The 17,709-nt window shown below is 39.9% G+C and overlaps 1 long non-coding RNA gene across 1 annotated transcript; it reads left to right on the plus strand.

Moving 5' to 3' along the window:
- The first annotated feature begins 4,153 nt into the window (after positions 1-4,153).
- On the plus strand, positions 4,154-16,190 carry LOC130540639 (uncharacterized). The gene is made up of 5 exons (XR_008954629.1): positions 4,154-4,285; positions 5,028-5,340; positions 5,859-5,958; positions 6,835-6,944; positions 13,787-16,190. It is a non-coding gene; the product is annotated as an uncharacterized LOC130540639 (long non-coding RNA).
- Positions 16,191-17,709: the final 1,519 nt, after the last annotated feature.

The raw sequence follows: 17,709 nt of genomic DNA on the forward strand, positions 1-17,709 counted from the left end.
CACTTTAATCCAATCACCCGCTTCCCAGTGCCCCTGCTTTTGTTGTGTGATGTAGTTAATTCTGTCTTAGCTTATCACCATAAAGGTTTTATACAATTTATGTTTGTTTTAGATTTACATGTATATTTACAACTTTCTTACTAATCAGTCTGTCTTTCATCTAAGAATCTTCCATCTGGGAATATCTTTATTATGCCACAAGTACATCCTTTTAGAATTTTTTGTTGTTGTTGTTGTTTGGTTTTTGGTTTTTTTTGAGATGGAGTCTTGCTCTGTCGCCCAGGCTGGAGTGCAGTGGCGCGATCTCAGCTCACTGCAAGTTCCACCTCCCGGGTTCACACCATTCTCACACCTCAGCCTCCTGAGTAGCTGGGATTACAGGTACCTGCCACCACGCCCAGCTGATTTTGTTTTTATATTTTTTTTAGTAGAGACGGGATTTCACCGTGTTAGCCAAGATGGTCTCGATCACCCACCTCGGCCTCCCAAAGTGCTGAGATTAGAGGTGTGAGCCACCGCGCCCGGCCTAGAATTCTTATAATAAGAGTCTCTTGGTAGCAAATTTCTTCTGTTTTTATTATCCCTAAACATGTCTTTATTTCACTTAAACTATTAAAAGATTTTCTGCTGGGTAATTCTAAGTTGACAGTTACTTTCTCTGTACATTAACAAACTTCCACTGTCTTCTGACTTTCATCATTGCTATCCAGAAGTCAGTTCTGTTACAATTGCCATTTTTTTGTAGATAAATAGTCTATTGTTCTCTGGCTGCTTTTAAGACACTCTCTTTCTTCAGGTGTTCCAGAATTTGACTATGACGTTTCCAGGTGGTGTATTTCTTTTCCTTCACCCTGATTGGGATGGATTGGATCCCTAAATATGAAGCCTGATGTTTTTCATCAGTCCTGGAAAATACTTGGCCATTATTTCCTCAAACATTCCCTCTCCCTCATATCTCACTTCTCTTCTTCTACAATACCAAATATTAAACCGTCTCAGTCTATCTTATGTGTCTCCTAACCTTTCTTAAATATTTTTATTGTTTTGTCTCTTTGTGCTTCATTCTGAATACTTTCTTCAGACCTATTTTTCAATTCATTGATTCTCTTTTCACTATGTCTAATCCACTGTTAAATCCATCTATTGATTTTTTTTTGCTGCTTTATCTAGTACCAACTTTCAAGGCATGCAGTTTTTCTTCCTGTTCCCTGCTAGGAGGGGTGGATAGCTTTATTTTTAGTTTACCTCAACACACTCAACCTGTGCAGGACTTTGGGTTCCCAGCACTATCTCAGGTCTCTCCTTACACTTCCCACTTTGAATGGAATCCAGTTTTTCCCCCCCCTTTCTCCAGTCCCTAAAAGACCATGAAAATAAAAACTCAACTTAGCTGGGGCTTCAGCAAGTAGCCTCAAATTGAAAGTGTCTTTAGTAATTTGATTACCTCTTTGGATTTTTTCCTTCCTACCAGCTCATTAGTACATCTTAGGATTTTTTAAATTCTGAATTTGAGGATTTCACTGGCAGGTAATTCAGGATATCTTATCTACCATTCTTTCAGAAATAGAAAACTGGTTTGTTTTAAATTGGGAATAAGACTAGATACCAACTCTAGCATGCATTCCAAGTTTTTTATGAATAGTTGAAGCAGATGTTGGGTATACATGATGTATAAAAGCAAGTTGCAAATAAATGTATATAATATAACCCAATTTTTGTAGAAATAAATATAAAAAACATTTAAATATATTTGTATAAGTAGAAGAGCATAAACAAAGATGTAAACAGTTGCATATGCAACTATGTATTTGGTCACTTCAGAATATCTAAGAAAGGCAAGATAGATGGTGGGAGAAAATAAGGGGAAAAAACTATTTAAGAGGGAAAATATACAACTTAATAAAATGTGCAATAAAATATTCTTCCAAATTTGTAAACGTTAATAAGTCTATGGCAAAGACTAAAATGTAACAGAAAAAATGCATTGATGGTTTAGGTGTTACCTTGCTCAGCAATAAAGAAATTGGCCCAATGATCCTCCACCGGTCCCTTAAATTGCCACTCAGGTAGCTCTGGATGATAATGTACCTATAGCACTCTCTTCTCTTTCCCAGATCAGTCCTGAACCACTTCTGCTGCATCATTCTATATTCCACATTCAGACCACTCACAGTACCCACCTTGGACTGCTCCCAACCTTGGAATTATTTCCTCTCTGTATGACTTGGCCTTCAGTCTTAATCCCAAAGCTCAATTTAATGAACTTCACTATGGTTCAGACTCTCCATCTGGACAGAATGCCTCTAGTTTAGGAATAGAGACAACTAATATTAGTTGAGCACTTTCTATATTTCAGATATTAAGTGGGTGGTTTTTGTGCATTATTTTGCCTTCATGATAACCCTGAGAGAAGTTTAAACACTGAGAGAAAGTATCCTAGGGAGATCTGATTAGTGAGGGAAGTCAGGGAAGTCGCCTTGAGGAGATGGGGATGACGCCAATCACTGAAGAATAGGTAGGAGTTAAACTGGTGACCACATAGCCAAGGAATTGAATCTCGGAAACTCATCATGTAATGATTCAATACTAACTTCTTTAAGTGGCAAAGTAAATTATATAGATTTTTTGAAAATGAGGTTACAGATTTGTCCTTATGGAAAAACCAATATTGTCTCATTGAGCTCGAGTGTCTGGACAAATGGTCCTGTCAGTGTTCCCTCTGAAAGGATCCAGGGCACATCTTCCCTAAGGGGATGATAGGATCAATTCTGTTTTTTAATTATCACTCCTTTTGTGGTTGCTTTTATGTTGTGTGTAATTTGGTTGCTTAGATGACAGGTTGAGCAAAATAAACACTTAGCAGAAAGAATATTTCCTGGGAATCTTAAAAGATACAAGAAAATGGGGAAAAATAGAACTTCAGTCGCCTGATGGTGAGAAGTTACAAAAAGGGTCAGGTGTTTTGATGGAAGTCATTGTAGAAAAAAAATGAAAGACGTTGAAGCTTGAAGATACTAAAACTTAATACTTTATCATCTATATTTTCCAACTGAATGACAGGGGTTAGGACATGCTGTCCCAAAATATGGCACTTTGGCATATAAAATGTTTTAAGCTGAAGGAATTTGAGAAACAGCAGGTGAAGGAAAGATTTTCTGACCCTCCCCTAATGCAGTCTATAAAACCCTCACATGAGAAGTACCCTCCTTATGCCCAGAGAAAAGGAACATCTTTGTCTCCAAAGACACGGGGACACGGAGATGATGAACAGGCCTTGCTAAGTTTCCTCCAGTCTATTACCCTTAGCTTGTACCTTTATCCAACCACATTCTTCCATGACTCTCCAGGCTTCATCAAACCTGGCATAAAAACACTCAGACTTAACCACTTCTTTGGGTCTTCATTTCCTTATGAAGGCTCCAGTGTCATATAAAACTTCCATTAAATAAATGTATGTATGCTTTTCTTTTGTTAATCTGTCTTTTGTTACAGGGTCCCCAGCCAAAAACTTAGTAGGGTCAAAGCAAACAATATGTTTCCTTCCCATGTCTAATGAGGTAGTCACTGGCTACATAATGGCTATTTACATTTAAACTAAATAAAGATTAAATTTCTCAGTCTCACTAGCCATATTTCAAGGGCTCCGCAGACATTTGTGGCTAGTAGCTAATGCATTGAACAGCTCAGATACAGAACATTTCCATTATTGTAGAAAGTTCTATTGGACCGAGCTGAGAGCTATAACTCAGGAAAGCCCTGAATAGTGTCCTACTATACCTATACAAATACAATCTTCAATCAGGTCGTGATTGCCTAAATTTAAATGTCTTACATGGAAATTCCATCCAACTCAGTAAACATTTTATTAAACAACCTTCTGTGTGCCAGGCATTGAACCAACCACTGAGGGAATAGAAAAACAAATTAGACATGGTTACTGCCTTCAAGTAGTTTATAAGCTAGACAGGGGGAAAGATATGTGATCTGCTTCAGGGGCTGAAAGAACGCAGGAGGTTTTTCCTTAAGCACGAAGTTCTTCCAAGGCAGGAATAGTAAAAGGTACCACATTCCAAACTCTCCAATTTCAGTGTGGAACTGAAGGTTTCCAGAATTCTGGAGACAATGAAATAAGATTTGCACACTGTGACAACACAGGTCTCTAACAGCGAATCCAAGACTGGGATTTTTTTAAAGCTCTCTCCCCTTCCCCACCTTGAGTGTACAATGGAGAGTGCTAGTGTGGTGTCACATGGTGCAACATGGCTCAGTGTTGTGTGAAACTAAGGTAATAGGCTTCTCGTGGCCTATTTCTTCATTTGTAAAATGAGCAAGTTAGACAGTAAGATAATCCACTGCATTGCAAGAAAATCTTGTTCAAACAGTTTATATGTATTTTTACTTGAAAATATGATGAAAAAAATAAGGTTTTACTAATCGGAATTGACACTGGGCTCTGGCCTGGGGCCTGCGTCAGGGGTCTGTGGTCACACCAGGTCAGTGAGGAATCCTGAGTGAGGAGCAAGAGCTCCCCAACGTGGAGGTGCCGCAGCCCTTTGCTTAGATAGCCCTTTGCTACCTAATTAACATAAAATTAATCAGTTCTTCCAAAATGGACAAGTGTTTAAAAAAGAATTCTGCCAAAGAAAATGCGGACTGAAGATAACGCAAATAAGGCAGCTACAGGTTAAACTACATGACACTGTCAATATTTGCTCAGTTTTTATATTTAAAAGATAGCAATTGAATATAATTCAAACTAATTATATTAAATGCCACTCCTCCAAGTACTAATCAGCCACGATTTAGATAAAAACAATGACCATCTAATGAAACTCGACATAAATAGAGCTCAAAAAGGTAAAATTATGAAAAGGCCATTTGAAATAAGGACATACATCCACTCTCTTTAATTATGAACTATGAACAGAATAAGTACATATTCTGCCTTAAGATAGTAGCTATTGATAGAATGAAGACATCACATGTGAATTGCTTACTTTATCTTTGCATCAACTTTTAATATTTAGATTTGGGGCATATTTTATAATGAACATAACATATGAGCATAACAGTCGTGATTAACGTATACAATTAAAGATATGTGGAAATGACTCCATCTCCAACCACACATCCTCGGTGTAATTTTAATGGGGATGGCTTATGTTCTACTGCCACCTCGTGGTGGGCATTCTGTGAACATGCATCTTGGAACAGTGGAGAGAACCAGTTTGGACTTCTGAGGATCCAAAAGCCCAAGAAAAAAATCTGAGTTCTCACGACAAAGTCACTTCCTGCCACAACACCTGGAAAATGTCATGACCCGAGCTAGTCTCACTTCAGGTCACCTAACCTCTATGGACCTGTCAATTCATCCATAAACTTGATTTTCCAACTCTTGCTGAACTTCAAAAACACTTCCAATTCTAAAATATCTATGTTACTAAGTGTCACTGTTCAGACTTTATGAGCTTCTAAACCCTTTATGTGTTTTCATTTTTTATTCTATGAAGATCTATAAGGTCTCACAGAGTTAGTCCTTCCTTCTCTATTTCTATCACATTGTGTATACATCTTTTACAGTACTTATTAGGTTGGGTTGGTTTGGTTTGTTATTTTTTTCCTCAACTTTTTATTTTTAAACAATTGTAGATACATTAGAAGTTTTATTTAAAAATGTGCAGGGAGGTCCCATGCGTGTCTCAGACTTCCGCAATGGTAGCATCTTACATCACTACAGCACATGATCAAAACCAGGAAACTGACATGAATGCAACCCACAGAGTTTGTTCAGACTTCACCAGCTTTACATGCACTTGTTTGTGTGTGTGCAGATTGTTTTCATGTCTCTGTCATTCTAGAGTCCCTGGTTTCTAGTACGGTGCCTGACAGATAGATGACTTTCTTTATATGTTGCTGAAGAAAGGCAGAGAGGAAGAAAGGAAGAGAGGATAAAGGGAGGTAAGGGAAGAAGAAACTTGTCAGTTAAAACCTATCAAACAATTGATAAATTAAAAGTGGTGTTTTAAAAAGGTAGTGCTTAAGTGGATTTTCTGAACATGGTAGATCAATGTTAAAACCCAGCTTTTCACTCACAATGGCCGTCATTTTTTTAAATTACTACCCAATAGATCATTTGATATACCAATCTTCCAGACATCTATACAAATGACATTCATACAAATTACAGACTCTTGGAGTTGTCAGCCGCTGTTCGTTCAGATGGCTGACGAGGCCCTAACAAGCACTTTTGCCTGTTCCTTTCTTTGTTTTAAAGCTATTTCTCATGTGCTGCTGACAGCCTGTTTTACTTTAGGCTGCAACCACACTCTTTGAGTCTCAGTTTTTCCACCTCAAAAATGGTAAAGTTCCCTGTCAGAAATTATATTCTAGTAACTCCATGGCTCTAAGATATCAGAGTTTTCTTTTTGAAACTACTCCTTTTATTACATATAAATATAATAAATATTTGCAAGTAACAAAGGTAATGAAAAATATAAAAAAGAACTTTCAAATCACCTATAATTTCATCCATTAATACAATATTAATATTTTAATGAATTTCCTTTTCTTTCAGTTGTGCCTACATCCATTCGTCTACTTTTGTATAAACATATAAACATGCAAAAAGAATATATTCACTTAATTCAGAATACAACTATACTCAAAGTCATGGAGTCCTAAGTTTTGAGTGGTAACTTTTCCTGTTAAAACTGTCTCAAAGCTCATGAAATACTCTTTCAATATTTGTAGAGTATTCCATCGTCCTAATATACTGTTTATATATTTCATCATTTCCATATTTTTAACATTTACTCTTCTCTTTTTTGCTATTAGGAATAAACTTGATATAAGCATCTTTGCATAATTAACAACTGGGTCAAATTTTCTTTATTTCATTGAGATTCTTGATACAAGCCTCTGCTGATGAATTGGATTCCAAAAAGGTAGTTACAATTTACATTTATGCCAAGTGCAAGCACATACATTTATTACATCTTTGCTAAAATCATAATTATCTTTAAAACTTTGCCCAAAATTTTATAGTTGAAAAATTATCTCATTATTATTTCTATTTCTTTGATAGCTAAAAAAGTTAGCCTTTTGTACGTTTTTCAGAAAACATCATATGTATCAAATAACATGGTATTATATTTGTAAATTATATGTATCTTGCCTCATATTTCTATTAGGATGTTGTTGCTTTCTTATTATGTCTTATTAATTTACATATTATGGATATTAGCCCTTGTTATATCTGTTGCAAGCAATGTTTTTTCAATTTTTGCCCTTAATTATATTTACAATGAGGATTATCTATAGTTTTCTTTCACTTTTTTTATTCTTAGAAATCCAATGTCTAGAATCAGTTACATATTTATGTACAATTTGTTCTATCACTTATAGTGTTATTTTTATATTTAAAATAGAATACCTAAGAACTTATTTTTATTACAGTATGATGTTAGCTGTTATAGCTTTACTTTTTCCTGAATAACTTCTCTTCTAAGTATTTAGAAATCAATCCCTTGCTTGTTTCTCCACTTCTTTTTCTTTCTTGATCATAAGTGAAGAATCTATTTCAGGAATTGTTGATTCTGATTTCAATACCATATATCTTAGTTGTCATGGCTCTATAATATATTTTATATCTAAGCAGGCAAGTGTCTATTACTCTTCTTTTTCAACATTTTCTGTAGATATTTATAACTGTTTATTCTTTCAGACATAGTTAAAATAATAAGAATATGGTTTGGCATGGTGGTGCACATCTGTAATCCTAATGCTTTGGAAGGCTGAGACAGTAGAACTGCTTGAGGCTAGGAGTTCGAGGCTGCAGTGAGCCATAATCATGCCACAGCACTCCAGACTGAGTGATAGAGCAAGACCCTGTCTCTCAAAAAATAATATTAAAGGCTGGGCTTGGTGACTCATGCCTGTAATCCCAGCACTTTGGGAGGCCAAGGCAGATGGATCACTTGAGGTCAGGAGTTCAAGACCAGCCTGGTCAACATGGCAAAACCCCATATCTACTAAAAACACAAAAATTAGCTGGAGATGATGACGTGCACCTGTAGTCCCGGCTACTCAGGAGGCTGAGACAGGAGAATCACTTGAACCCAGGAGGTGAAGGTTGCAGTGAGCCAAGATCTTGCTACTACACTCCAGCCTGGGTGACAGAGCAAGACTCTGTCTCAAACTAATAACGATAACAATAATAATAAAATAATAAGATGACAAGAAGAAGAAGAGAAAAGAAAAGAAGTAGAAGGAGGAGGAGGAAGAGAATCACCTTAGTCTAGTTAGGGTGATGATTCCTTCAAGTGAGATTTATACAGACTTTTTTATCCAGTCATCAAGAAATTGAGCCTTGGCTCATTTATTCGCAAGAAACACTTCTGTGATATGTTGACTTTTTTTTTAACTTAAACTGTTTATTGTGATCTCTTATGGCATGAACCTTGACCTTGAGGTTTGCTTGTTTGCATTTTGTTATGAGAAATTGCATTTACTCACTCTGTGTTTGTTATAGGAACTTATATTTGTTAGGTGACATGCTGTAGAAAATTAGGTTTGCTCATTTAAATTGTAGTGTGAACACTGATGATATGAAGACTGACTCACTATCTGTAACCTCTCCAGCTTTGCTCTGTAACCTCACTTTGATATAAGTGGCTCTGTTTCCCCTGTTAGTCAGAGAGCATTGAAACTCCTTGAGTTTTCCCTTTAAGCCTGTCTGAGAATAAACTTGGTGATGCTATCAAATCTATTTATTAAAAACAAAAGACACAAAACGAATTTTCATCAATACTGACTTTAGGAAGCCATAGTTGATAGGAACAAAAGACAAATAATTAATTCCTGTAAAATTTAATTGGTTTCACAAGAGAAGTGAGTACTTGCTACAAGGGAATGGTGAAAAGGAAATATCTCTATGGGGATCAAATGAAATTTGGGACATTTTCACCCTAGAGACAATGCTTGAGGTAGAAATACTGGGTATTTGGTACAAATACTGGGTCCATTTACACCCTCACAAATGTCACTGGTGAGCACATGGGTCTAATCCAGAGTTTCTCAACCTTGGCACTATTGATATTTGAGGCTGTTATTAGTCCATTTTCACACTGCTATAAAGACATACCCAAGACTGAGTAATTTATAAAGAAAAGAGGTTTCATTGACTCACAGTTCCACATGGCTGGGGAGGCCTCAGGAAACTTATACTCATGGTGGAAAGGGAAGAGGCATATCTTATGTGGCAACAGGCAAGAGAGAACAAGCAAGAGCAGGGAAAACTGCCTTATAAAACCATCGGATCTTATGAGAACTCACTCACTATCATGAGAACAGCATGGGGGAAACCAGCCCCATGTTCCAATCCCTTCCCAACAGGTCTCTCCCTTAACACTTGGGGATTACAATTCAAGATGAGATGTGGGTGGGGACACAAAGCCTGACCATATCAGGAGCTGAGTAATTCTTTGTCGCGGGGACTGTCCTGTGCATTGCAGGGCGTTAAACATTTGTAGCCTCCATCCACTAGATGCCGGTAGCATTCCTCCTCTCAGTTTGAAAACCAAAAGTCTCCAGACATTGCCAAATATCCCCTGGAGAGCAAAAACCACCCCTGGTTGAGAGCCACTGGTCGAATCCTACCTTTTCTCTTTCTAACAGCAAAAATGAAGGTTTGGAGAAGTATTAGTATAAGAAGGCATAGGACTCTCAGGCTCACTTAGTTATCCGTCCTCCCCTGGAGATGGTCCTAATAGTACTGCAGCCCTTAAAACAAGGAAACAGCTTCTCTGAGCAACACAGTCTACAAGGAAGCATTCCAACTTCCAGAAAAGATTTTTCCCATCCTCCTCCTGAAAGGTTCAAAGAGACCATCAAATCTCAACCTTCTTCACCAGCAACATTGTATATCCACAGGAAAAAAACAATTTCATTAGTGTTATTTATAAGACCATAGTATTTTAGCATCCAAAGTTCGTTAGAAATCGTTTGAGTCAGTTTCCTAAATTCCCCTGATGCTTGGCAAATGTGCAGCCTCCCAGTCCCCACCCCAGCCCCACCTGCTCACTGTGTTCAGAAGTAGAGCCTGGGAATCTGTTTTTAGTAAGTGCCCAGATGGTTCCTATGATCAGTGAAGTTTGGACAATGCTGATCTTCATTTTACCAGAGGAGACAGAGGAGTTCTAGGGAAGTCACTTTCCCAAGATCCCCCAGCTGGGAAGGGACAGACCCAGGACTCAGTCCAGGTATCCCAACACCTTATCCACTGCTCTTTCCTTTGCACCAGTTTGAGGGAGGAGAGAACCAGCAAATCCCTCAGAAGGAAGTCTCAGAAACAGACTAGCCTAGGTGGGGTGGCAGGAGGGCTGAGAAGTGGGTTAAAGCAAGTCACCTATTTTTATATAGGTCATGGATCAGCAAACCTTCCTATAAAGAACCAGAGAGGAAAGTTTTGACTTTGCAGGCCATGTGATCTCTCTTAAAGACTCAGTTCTGTGGATAGAGCTCCAAAGCAGCTATAGACAATCCATAAGCAAATGGGCATGGTGGGTTCCAAAAAACTATGTTAACAAAATCAGGGCACTATGCTTTTCCTACCCCAGATATAAATAACATTTGGCCAATATAAATATAAGAGTAGCCTGGAAAGAAAAGGGGAAAAACTGAAAACCAGGTGGTGGGGAGAAAAGGGATGATGTCCAGCTTGTAGCCCAAGAGTTAAAAATAAAAGGTTTGTGCTAGTCAGCCAAAAGCATTTAAGTAAAGCTTAAACATGCTAAAGACCAATAATTATGCAAACTAATAAACTGCTCTCCCAGTTTGAGTTCTCCAGAAGCCAACCCTGAGACCAGGGTTTAGGGGCAAATAGTCCATTTGGGGGTGCATTAGTTTGTTTTCACACTGCTATAAAGAACTATCTGAGACTGGGTAATTTATTAAAAAAAAAAAGAGGTTTAATCAGCTTATGGTTCTATGGGCTGTACAGGCATCTGCTTCTGAAGAGGCCCCAGAAAACTTACAATTATGGCAAAAGGTGAAGGGGAAACAGGCACATTTTCAAATGTCCAGCAAGAAAGAGAGAGAGAAGGGGAAGGTGCTACACGCTTTCAAACAACCAGATCTCCTGAGAACTCTATCGCAAGACAGCACTAGGGGGAGGCTACTAAACTGTTAGAAACCATGCCAATGATCCAGTCACCTTCCAGCAGGCCCCATCTCCAACACTGGGAATTACAATTTGACATGAGATGTGGGTGGGGACACAGAGCCAAACCATATCAGGGAGGTAATGTGAAATATCCTTAGGGGATCTGGGAAGTGAGCCTGGGAAAGGACGGTAGGCAAAACAGAGTGTTTTTCAAGCCCCCTGTCATGGTAGGCTTCACCCTGCAGGGAATCTCTGGAAAATAGCAGGGTAGAGCTTCTCAGATTTGCATGAGCATGAGAATCACCTGGGCAACTTGTTAAAGCACGGGTTCCTGGGTCCCACCCTCAGAGATTCTGATTCAGTAGGTGTATTAGTCCATTTCCATGTTGCTAATAAAGACATATCCAAGACTGGGGGAAAAAAGAGGTTTAATGGACTTACAGTTTCACGTGGCTGGGGAGGCCTCACAATCATGGTGGAAGGCAAGAAGGAGCAAGTCACATCTTACATGGATGGCAGCAGGCAGAGAGGGAGCTTGTGCAGGGGAACTCCTCTTTATACAACCATCAGATCTCATGAGACTTATTCACTATCACGAGAACAGCATGGGAAAGACCTGCCCCCATGATTCAATTACCTCCCACCGGGTCTCCTACAACATGTGGAAATTCAAGATGAGATTTGGGTGGGGACACAGCCAAACCATATCAGTAGGTCTATATTGAAGCCCAGGAATTGACATTTTCACCAAGCCCCCAGGGCCTGCCAATGCTGCTGATCCAAGGACCACACTTTGAGTAGCTCTGATACAAAGCAGACTAGCAGCACGGGCATCTCCTGAGATGTGGTTAGAAACATCAAAGCTCATGTGCCACCCTAGACCTACCAAATCAGAATTTTGAACAAAACCCCAAGTGTTTGTATGCACGTGGAGGCTTAAGAAGCCCTGGTGTAGAACATGCATTTCAGAATTATACCTCCAGAGAGCGAAGGTGTTCATACATCAACTCTCACCAGTCATTGGTTGAGAACTACTAGGAGGGTGTGGTTAATCCCCTCTCCTGCCCTCTACCTCACCCCCACCTGCCACCCCACCCCACTCCACTTCCACACTTCTCACCTGTCCTGTGTGCAGGAGAGCAGCCCTTATCAGCTTGGGAGAAAGCTACGGTGCAGAAAGACACAGATAGAGCGGTTGTAAGTCAGTCCCCTACGCTGATGTGGCAAGATCCAGGGATGTGGATGGAGTACCAGCAGGATCTGCTACCATCAATAAAAGACATACTCTGACAGAGTGTCCTGTATTGCCTTCAGATACAGCATGTAATAGTGGGAAGAACACAAGCTTTGGAGTCACCCCCACCCCCCGGGTTCAAAGCCTGACTGTCACACATTAAAATTCCTATGTCAAAGTTACATGACCTCTCTGAGTTTTGCTCTTCATCTGAAAATGGAGATATTCATACCCTCCTTGATTTCTTATTGTCTGGACCAGTATAAGCACTCAAAGATGATACGTAATATTATTTTGTTATTTCTGCCAAGCCATGAACTTCTCATGGTACATCACTTGACACTGAAATATCATAGACTGAAAATTGGGGCTTAGTCATAAGGAATATCAAGGCAATAACTCAAGAAACCATGTCAGCAAAATAATTCTTCAGGAAGTTGGCTTTGAGTGTTACTTTCTCAGAGGCTGCTTCTTCTGTATGTAAAATGCCAACCTATTTTTTGGAGCAATTGTTCTGAGGAAGGACAGAAAGGGAGCAATCTAGTAGAATTAACCTGGTTATGGAGAGATCATGCAAATCAGTCTTCAAAAATGTTCATTAGCTACATTTAGATGAGTACTCTTGTCAGAGGGTTCAAACTAACAATCTTCACAGGTTCTGCATGGGTTGAATGGCATCCCCCAAAAAGACATGTCCCTGTTCTAATCCCCAGAGCCTGTGAATGTGACCTTATTTGGACAAAGCATCTCTGCAGTTGTAATTAAGTTAAAGATCTTAAGATGAGATCATCCTTGATTGACCAGATGGGTCCTCAGTCCAATGGTAAGTGTCCTTAGAAGAGACGCACAGAGAAGAGACAGAGGGAGAAGAGGAGAAGGCCATCTAAAGATGGATGCAGAGATTGTAGTTATGCAGAAAAAAAAAAAAAGCCTGGAAGAAGCAAGGAAGGATCCTGCCACAGAGCCTTTGGAGGGAGTGTGGCCCTGCCAACACCTTGACTTCTGAATAGCCTCCAGAACTGTGAAAGAATAAATTTGCTTTCCTTTAAGCCACTAGATTTGTGGTAATCTGTTCCAACAGTCCTAGGAAACTAGTACAATGTCCAAGAGGAAATGAAACAATCTTCAATTCCAAGAAACTATTTGAATTCATCCAGAACCATGCAAGGAGAAAAATAAAATAATAGGAAGAACGTTTGAGCTCATTAGAGGACACAAGGTTTAGAAACCACAGAAGATATGTCCAAAAGCTTTTTTAACTCAAAAAAGCTCAGAAATTAATTTATGAGTGTTCACATGTGCAATTATCTAATCCTTTGAGAGAAAGCCACAGTACATTCTGTTTACAGAGCATTTGATTAACTGCTGATGTTATTTCCTCTGCATAGCAGATATTGTTGTCCAGGCCACACCATACGGGACTTACCACTCCCAGTTGCTAACATCTGCACGTATTTGCCTGGAGGTCTCCTCTGGTCACCAGAGCCTACTCTGCCTGGGCCACATGACAAGGTGATGTGCTGAGGAACAAAAGCCCGCAGGAGTATCCCTCAAGCAGTGTTGGACTGGAGTTGAGGTATATATGCCCTAGCCCCCCAACCCTGGGCTGAGATTCCCAAACAACTGGGTTCCCTGGCAGGACCCAGCCCCAGATACCCAAAACACTAAACTGCTTAATGATGGACACTTCCCATCCTGTCTCCCCTTCCCCATTTCCCTACCCGTGTTTCCTGGGACCACCTCCAAAACTAAGAATTTCCCCAAGCTGCTCCTTGAAGAACCCAAACTAAGATTGCTAAAGCACTAAGCTGGAAGCGACTCAAAACCAAAAAGCCTAACATAAGCTTTTGTCTTCTTTAAGAATTCATTCTGAACTGTCTGCCAATTTCATTTTAACATTAGAAAATGATTGAAAATGTTAAATTGGCCTTGCTTGACTTCAACATCTGACACATTTACTCCAAGGATACACACATTGCGCTATAGAATTCCTCTATTTTTTTGCTATCCCTCCATCAAGTGGTGAGTTCTGACTCCAAAATATGTTTTAGATCAGTCCTGTACTCTCCATTTCCACTGCCAGCCCCCTAGTCCATCTCATGCCATCTCTTGCTAGACTGGTCATCACTTGCTAGACTGTCACCAAATCCTCCCGACTGGCCCATCCCCGATTCCACTCTTGACCCTTCCAATCTATTATTTCATAGCAACTAAGAAAAATGTTTAAAAATATAAATCAATTGACATCACTTCCTTCATTAAAACCTAGCTTCCCATTGCACATAGAATGAAATCCCAAGTCCTTCTTGTGAACTAAAAGACTTCTCCCACTTCTATTTTAACTCACTGTCCCCTTCACTCACGGTACTCCAGGAACCTTAACGTCCTCTCTGTTCCCAGAATGGATCCAGCCTGTCCAGGCCTTTGTGCTTGCTCTTCCCTCTTCCTGAATATTCTGACCTGGCTCTGTGTGTGCCTACTTCCTCCTCATCTCTCAGATCTCCTTTGCAAAAGGGCTTCCCCAATGATTTAATTTAATATCATCTTTTCATGTACCCCAAATGTCATTCTCTAGCACTGTATTCTGTTTATTTCCTTCATAGAATCTACAGTAAATTCTAATCGTTTCAGGTTTTTCTTTATTTACTCATTCAAAAACACATAGACTCAGTCCCTATTATCCCTACGGTGGGCCAGGCCTAGACCCTTGACAGGTGCGGGAGGTACACAGTGATCAAAAACAGACCCTACCTACATTAGGGAGAGAATTTAGTGAGAGAGACTGATGTTAAACAAATAATAACATATGCAGTTTTAAAGCTGACACTGTAAGAAGTGTTATATACAGAGCCCTATGAGAAGTCAAATTAGAAAATTTTGGCCTACTTAGGGACGGCATCCCCAAGGAAGTTAACAATGAGCTGGGGCCTGTGTAGGCAAAGGTTAACTCAGCAAACCTGGGTTGTTCAAACCCTGCACATTTTCAGGAAAAGCCTGTCTTCAGGAAGGACCCTGGGAGAAGAGCTCTGAGGCTTTGGAATGCCCTGCCTGATAAGAGTGTGTCTTTATGCCCAAAGCCTTGGGCAACACGGTACCAGTTTGATCACATAGTTTATGTTAACAGTGTGATTTATGGTGAATGCCTGCTCTTGCTCTAGGAGGTTGAAGTCTGAGTAGCCAACATCAATCCTGCAGGTACTACATGCCAATGCAACTGACCCCCAATTAAAAATTGTGGACACTCACTCAGGGGAGATTCCTAGTTGGTAGCACTTTACTCAGGCAGTCACACACTATTGCTGGAAGAATGAAGTGTGCCCATGTGACGCCACTGGAGGAGGACACCTGGAAACTTGGGCCTGTTTTTTCCTGGACTTTGCCCCAAGTGCTTTTTCCCCTTTCTGGTTTGAATCTGTATCCTTTCACTGTAAGAAATTTCCACCTTGAGCATGACAGCTTTTCTGAGTCCTGTGAGTTCTAGCAAATCATTAAGCCTAAGGATGGTCTCAGGGACCCTGACACAGCACCAAAGAGAGTGTTTAAGGCAGAGAAAACAGCAGACTCAAAAGCCCTGTGACATCCCTGAGCATCTCAACACGAAAAGTGTAACAAAAGCTGGTTAGGTGGGAATGGAAGAGTAAGCAGGTGTGTGACACTAGGTGTCCACATTCTCTCTTCACTGGTGAATGGACACCTGTGATTGTTGTTCACTGTTGGCATCACCACCACATACCATTATGCTTGGCATGTCATTGATGCCCAGGAGTATCCATTAAATAAATGAATTATAAATAAGCAAATGAGTGAATGGAATGAATGATCCTCAGCTTTATGTTATATCTTACAGCAAGTGTAATTGTTATTATTATTCCCATGATCATCTCTCTGAATGCTTCAAAGTTGTTTAATTACTTGTATGATACCACTGCCTCAAGACAGTTAAAGCACTAGGGGGAAAAATGCCTCAAAACATTTCAAATCAATTGAAGTTTTTAGATAATTTCCTGAATATATTGCAGTAATTTATAGAAAATGTAGACTTTATCTGCAGGCTAGACTGTAAATTTATGTAAATAATAAAAGCCCTTTATAATTTCTCAAACTCTACGAGTTAAATATACTGGTCATTAATGTTCCCATTTTATAGATGGGAAACTACAAGGTTGACTACTTTGTCCAAAGTCACAAACAAATTAGTGGCAGAGCAAAGATTACAATTCTGGATTTCTAAATGCTTGTGGAACAGAACCTATTACCTTCAGGGAAAAGAAACTTGGAAGGAAGGAAGGGAAATGAGGCTTGAAGCCAGAGACAGTGGATGCAAGATCAGGCTCTGATGCTTACTAGCCAAGTGGGGCACACATGGGGCAAGAGACAGTGGATGCAAGATCAGCTTGCTAGCCAAGTGCGGCACACATGGGCCACATCCATTGACCTTGGCAAGACTCAGTGTCTTCATCTATTAAATAAGGATAATAAAACTTATCCAAAAGTACTAGTTCTTAATCTGGGGATAATGTAAGGATCCCTGGATTCACTTCAGAACTCCTTGAAACCATAAGCAAAATTCATGTATAAGTTTCTGTGTACATTTTACTGGTACAAGGATACATAGCTTTCATTAAATTCTCAAAGTGGCCTACTGAGCCCAAAGCAGTGAAGAAACAGCCACTATCTGTTTCAGTGGTCAGTCACCAACAGGACAAGCAATGGTTGAATACAGGCCCTGGAGTGTGACTCCCCATGTTGGAATCTGGCTCAGCTATTTACTAGTCATACGCAAAGTCCATGACTCATCTTTATGGGGGTGAAAGAGTGCATACCTCTTAGTCACTTTGAGGATTCAACAAGATCATGCCTGCAAAGTACACAGTATATGGTGCCATCTCAATAAATATTAGCTGCTGTCATTGTTCTCACATATTTCACCCACAATAGCATATCTAGGGGTCACTGGGAGTCATCCTTCTCCCTCACCCACATCATTCAATCCACATCAAATCTGGCTGACTTGCTACCTGAAATACTTCTTGATTTATTCACCTCATTTTCATTGAGACTTTTACCTTATGGGATCGGGCCCTATCCCAGCATATCTGCCTGCTTGATCACTCTGGAATCCTCTCTCCCCCAGGGTGAATTATTAGGCACTACAATGCTAATGTGACTTCAGACTCCAAGGCAGGGGTCTTCACACTGTGCTCCAAGGAGCCTCTTCCATGGCTGTGGAGAGGAGGCAGGAGCTCCTGACATTCTCACACGAACCAGAGCAAGCCCCAGCTTTGTGGATTTTGTACATGAGGCTTCCTTCCAG

The sequence above is a fragment of the Pan paniscus genome, chromosome 10, assembly GCF_029289425.2.
Source record: "Pan paniscus chromosome 10, NHGRI_mPanPan1-v2.0_pri, whole genome shotgun sequence".
NCBI classification, from domain to species: Eukaryota; Metazoa; Chordata; class Mammalia; order Primates; family Hominidae; genus Pan; species Pan paniscus.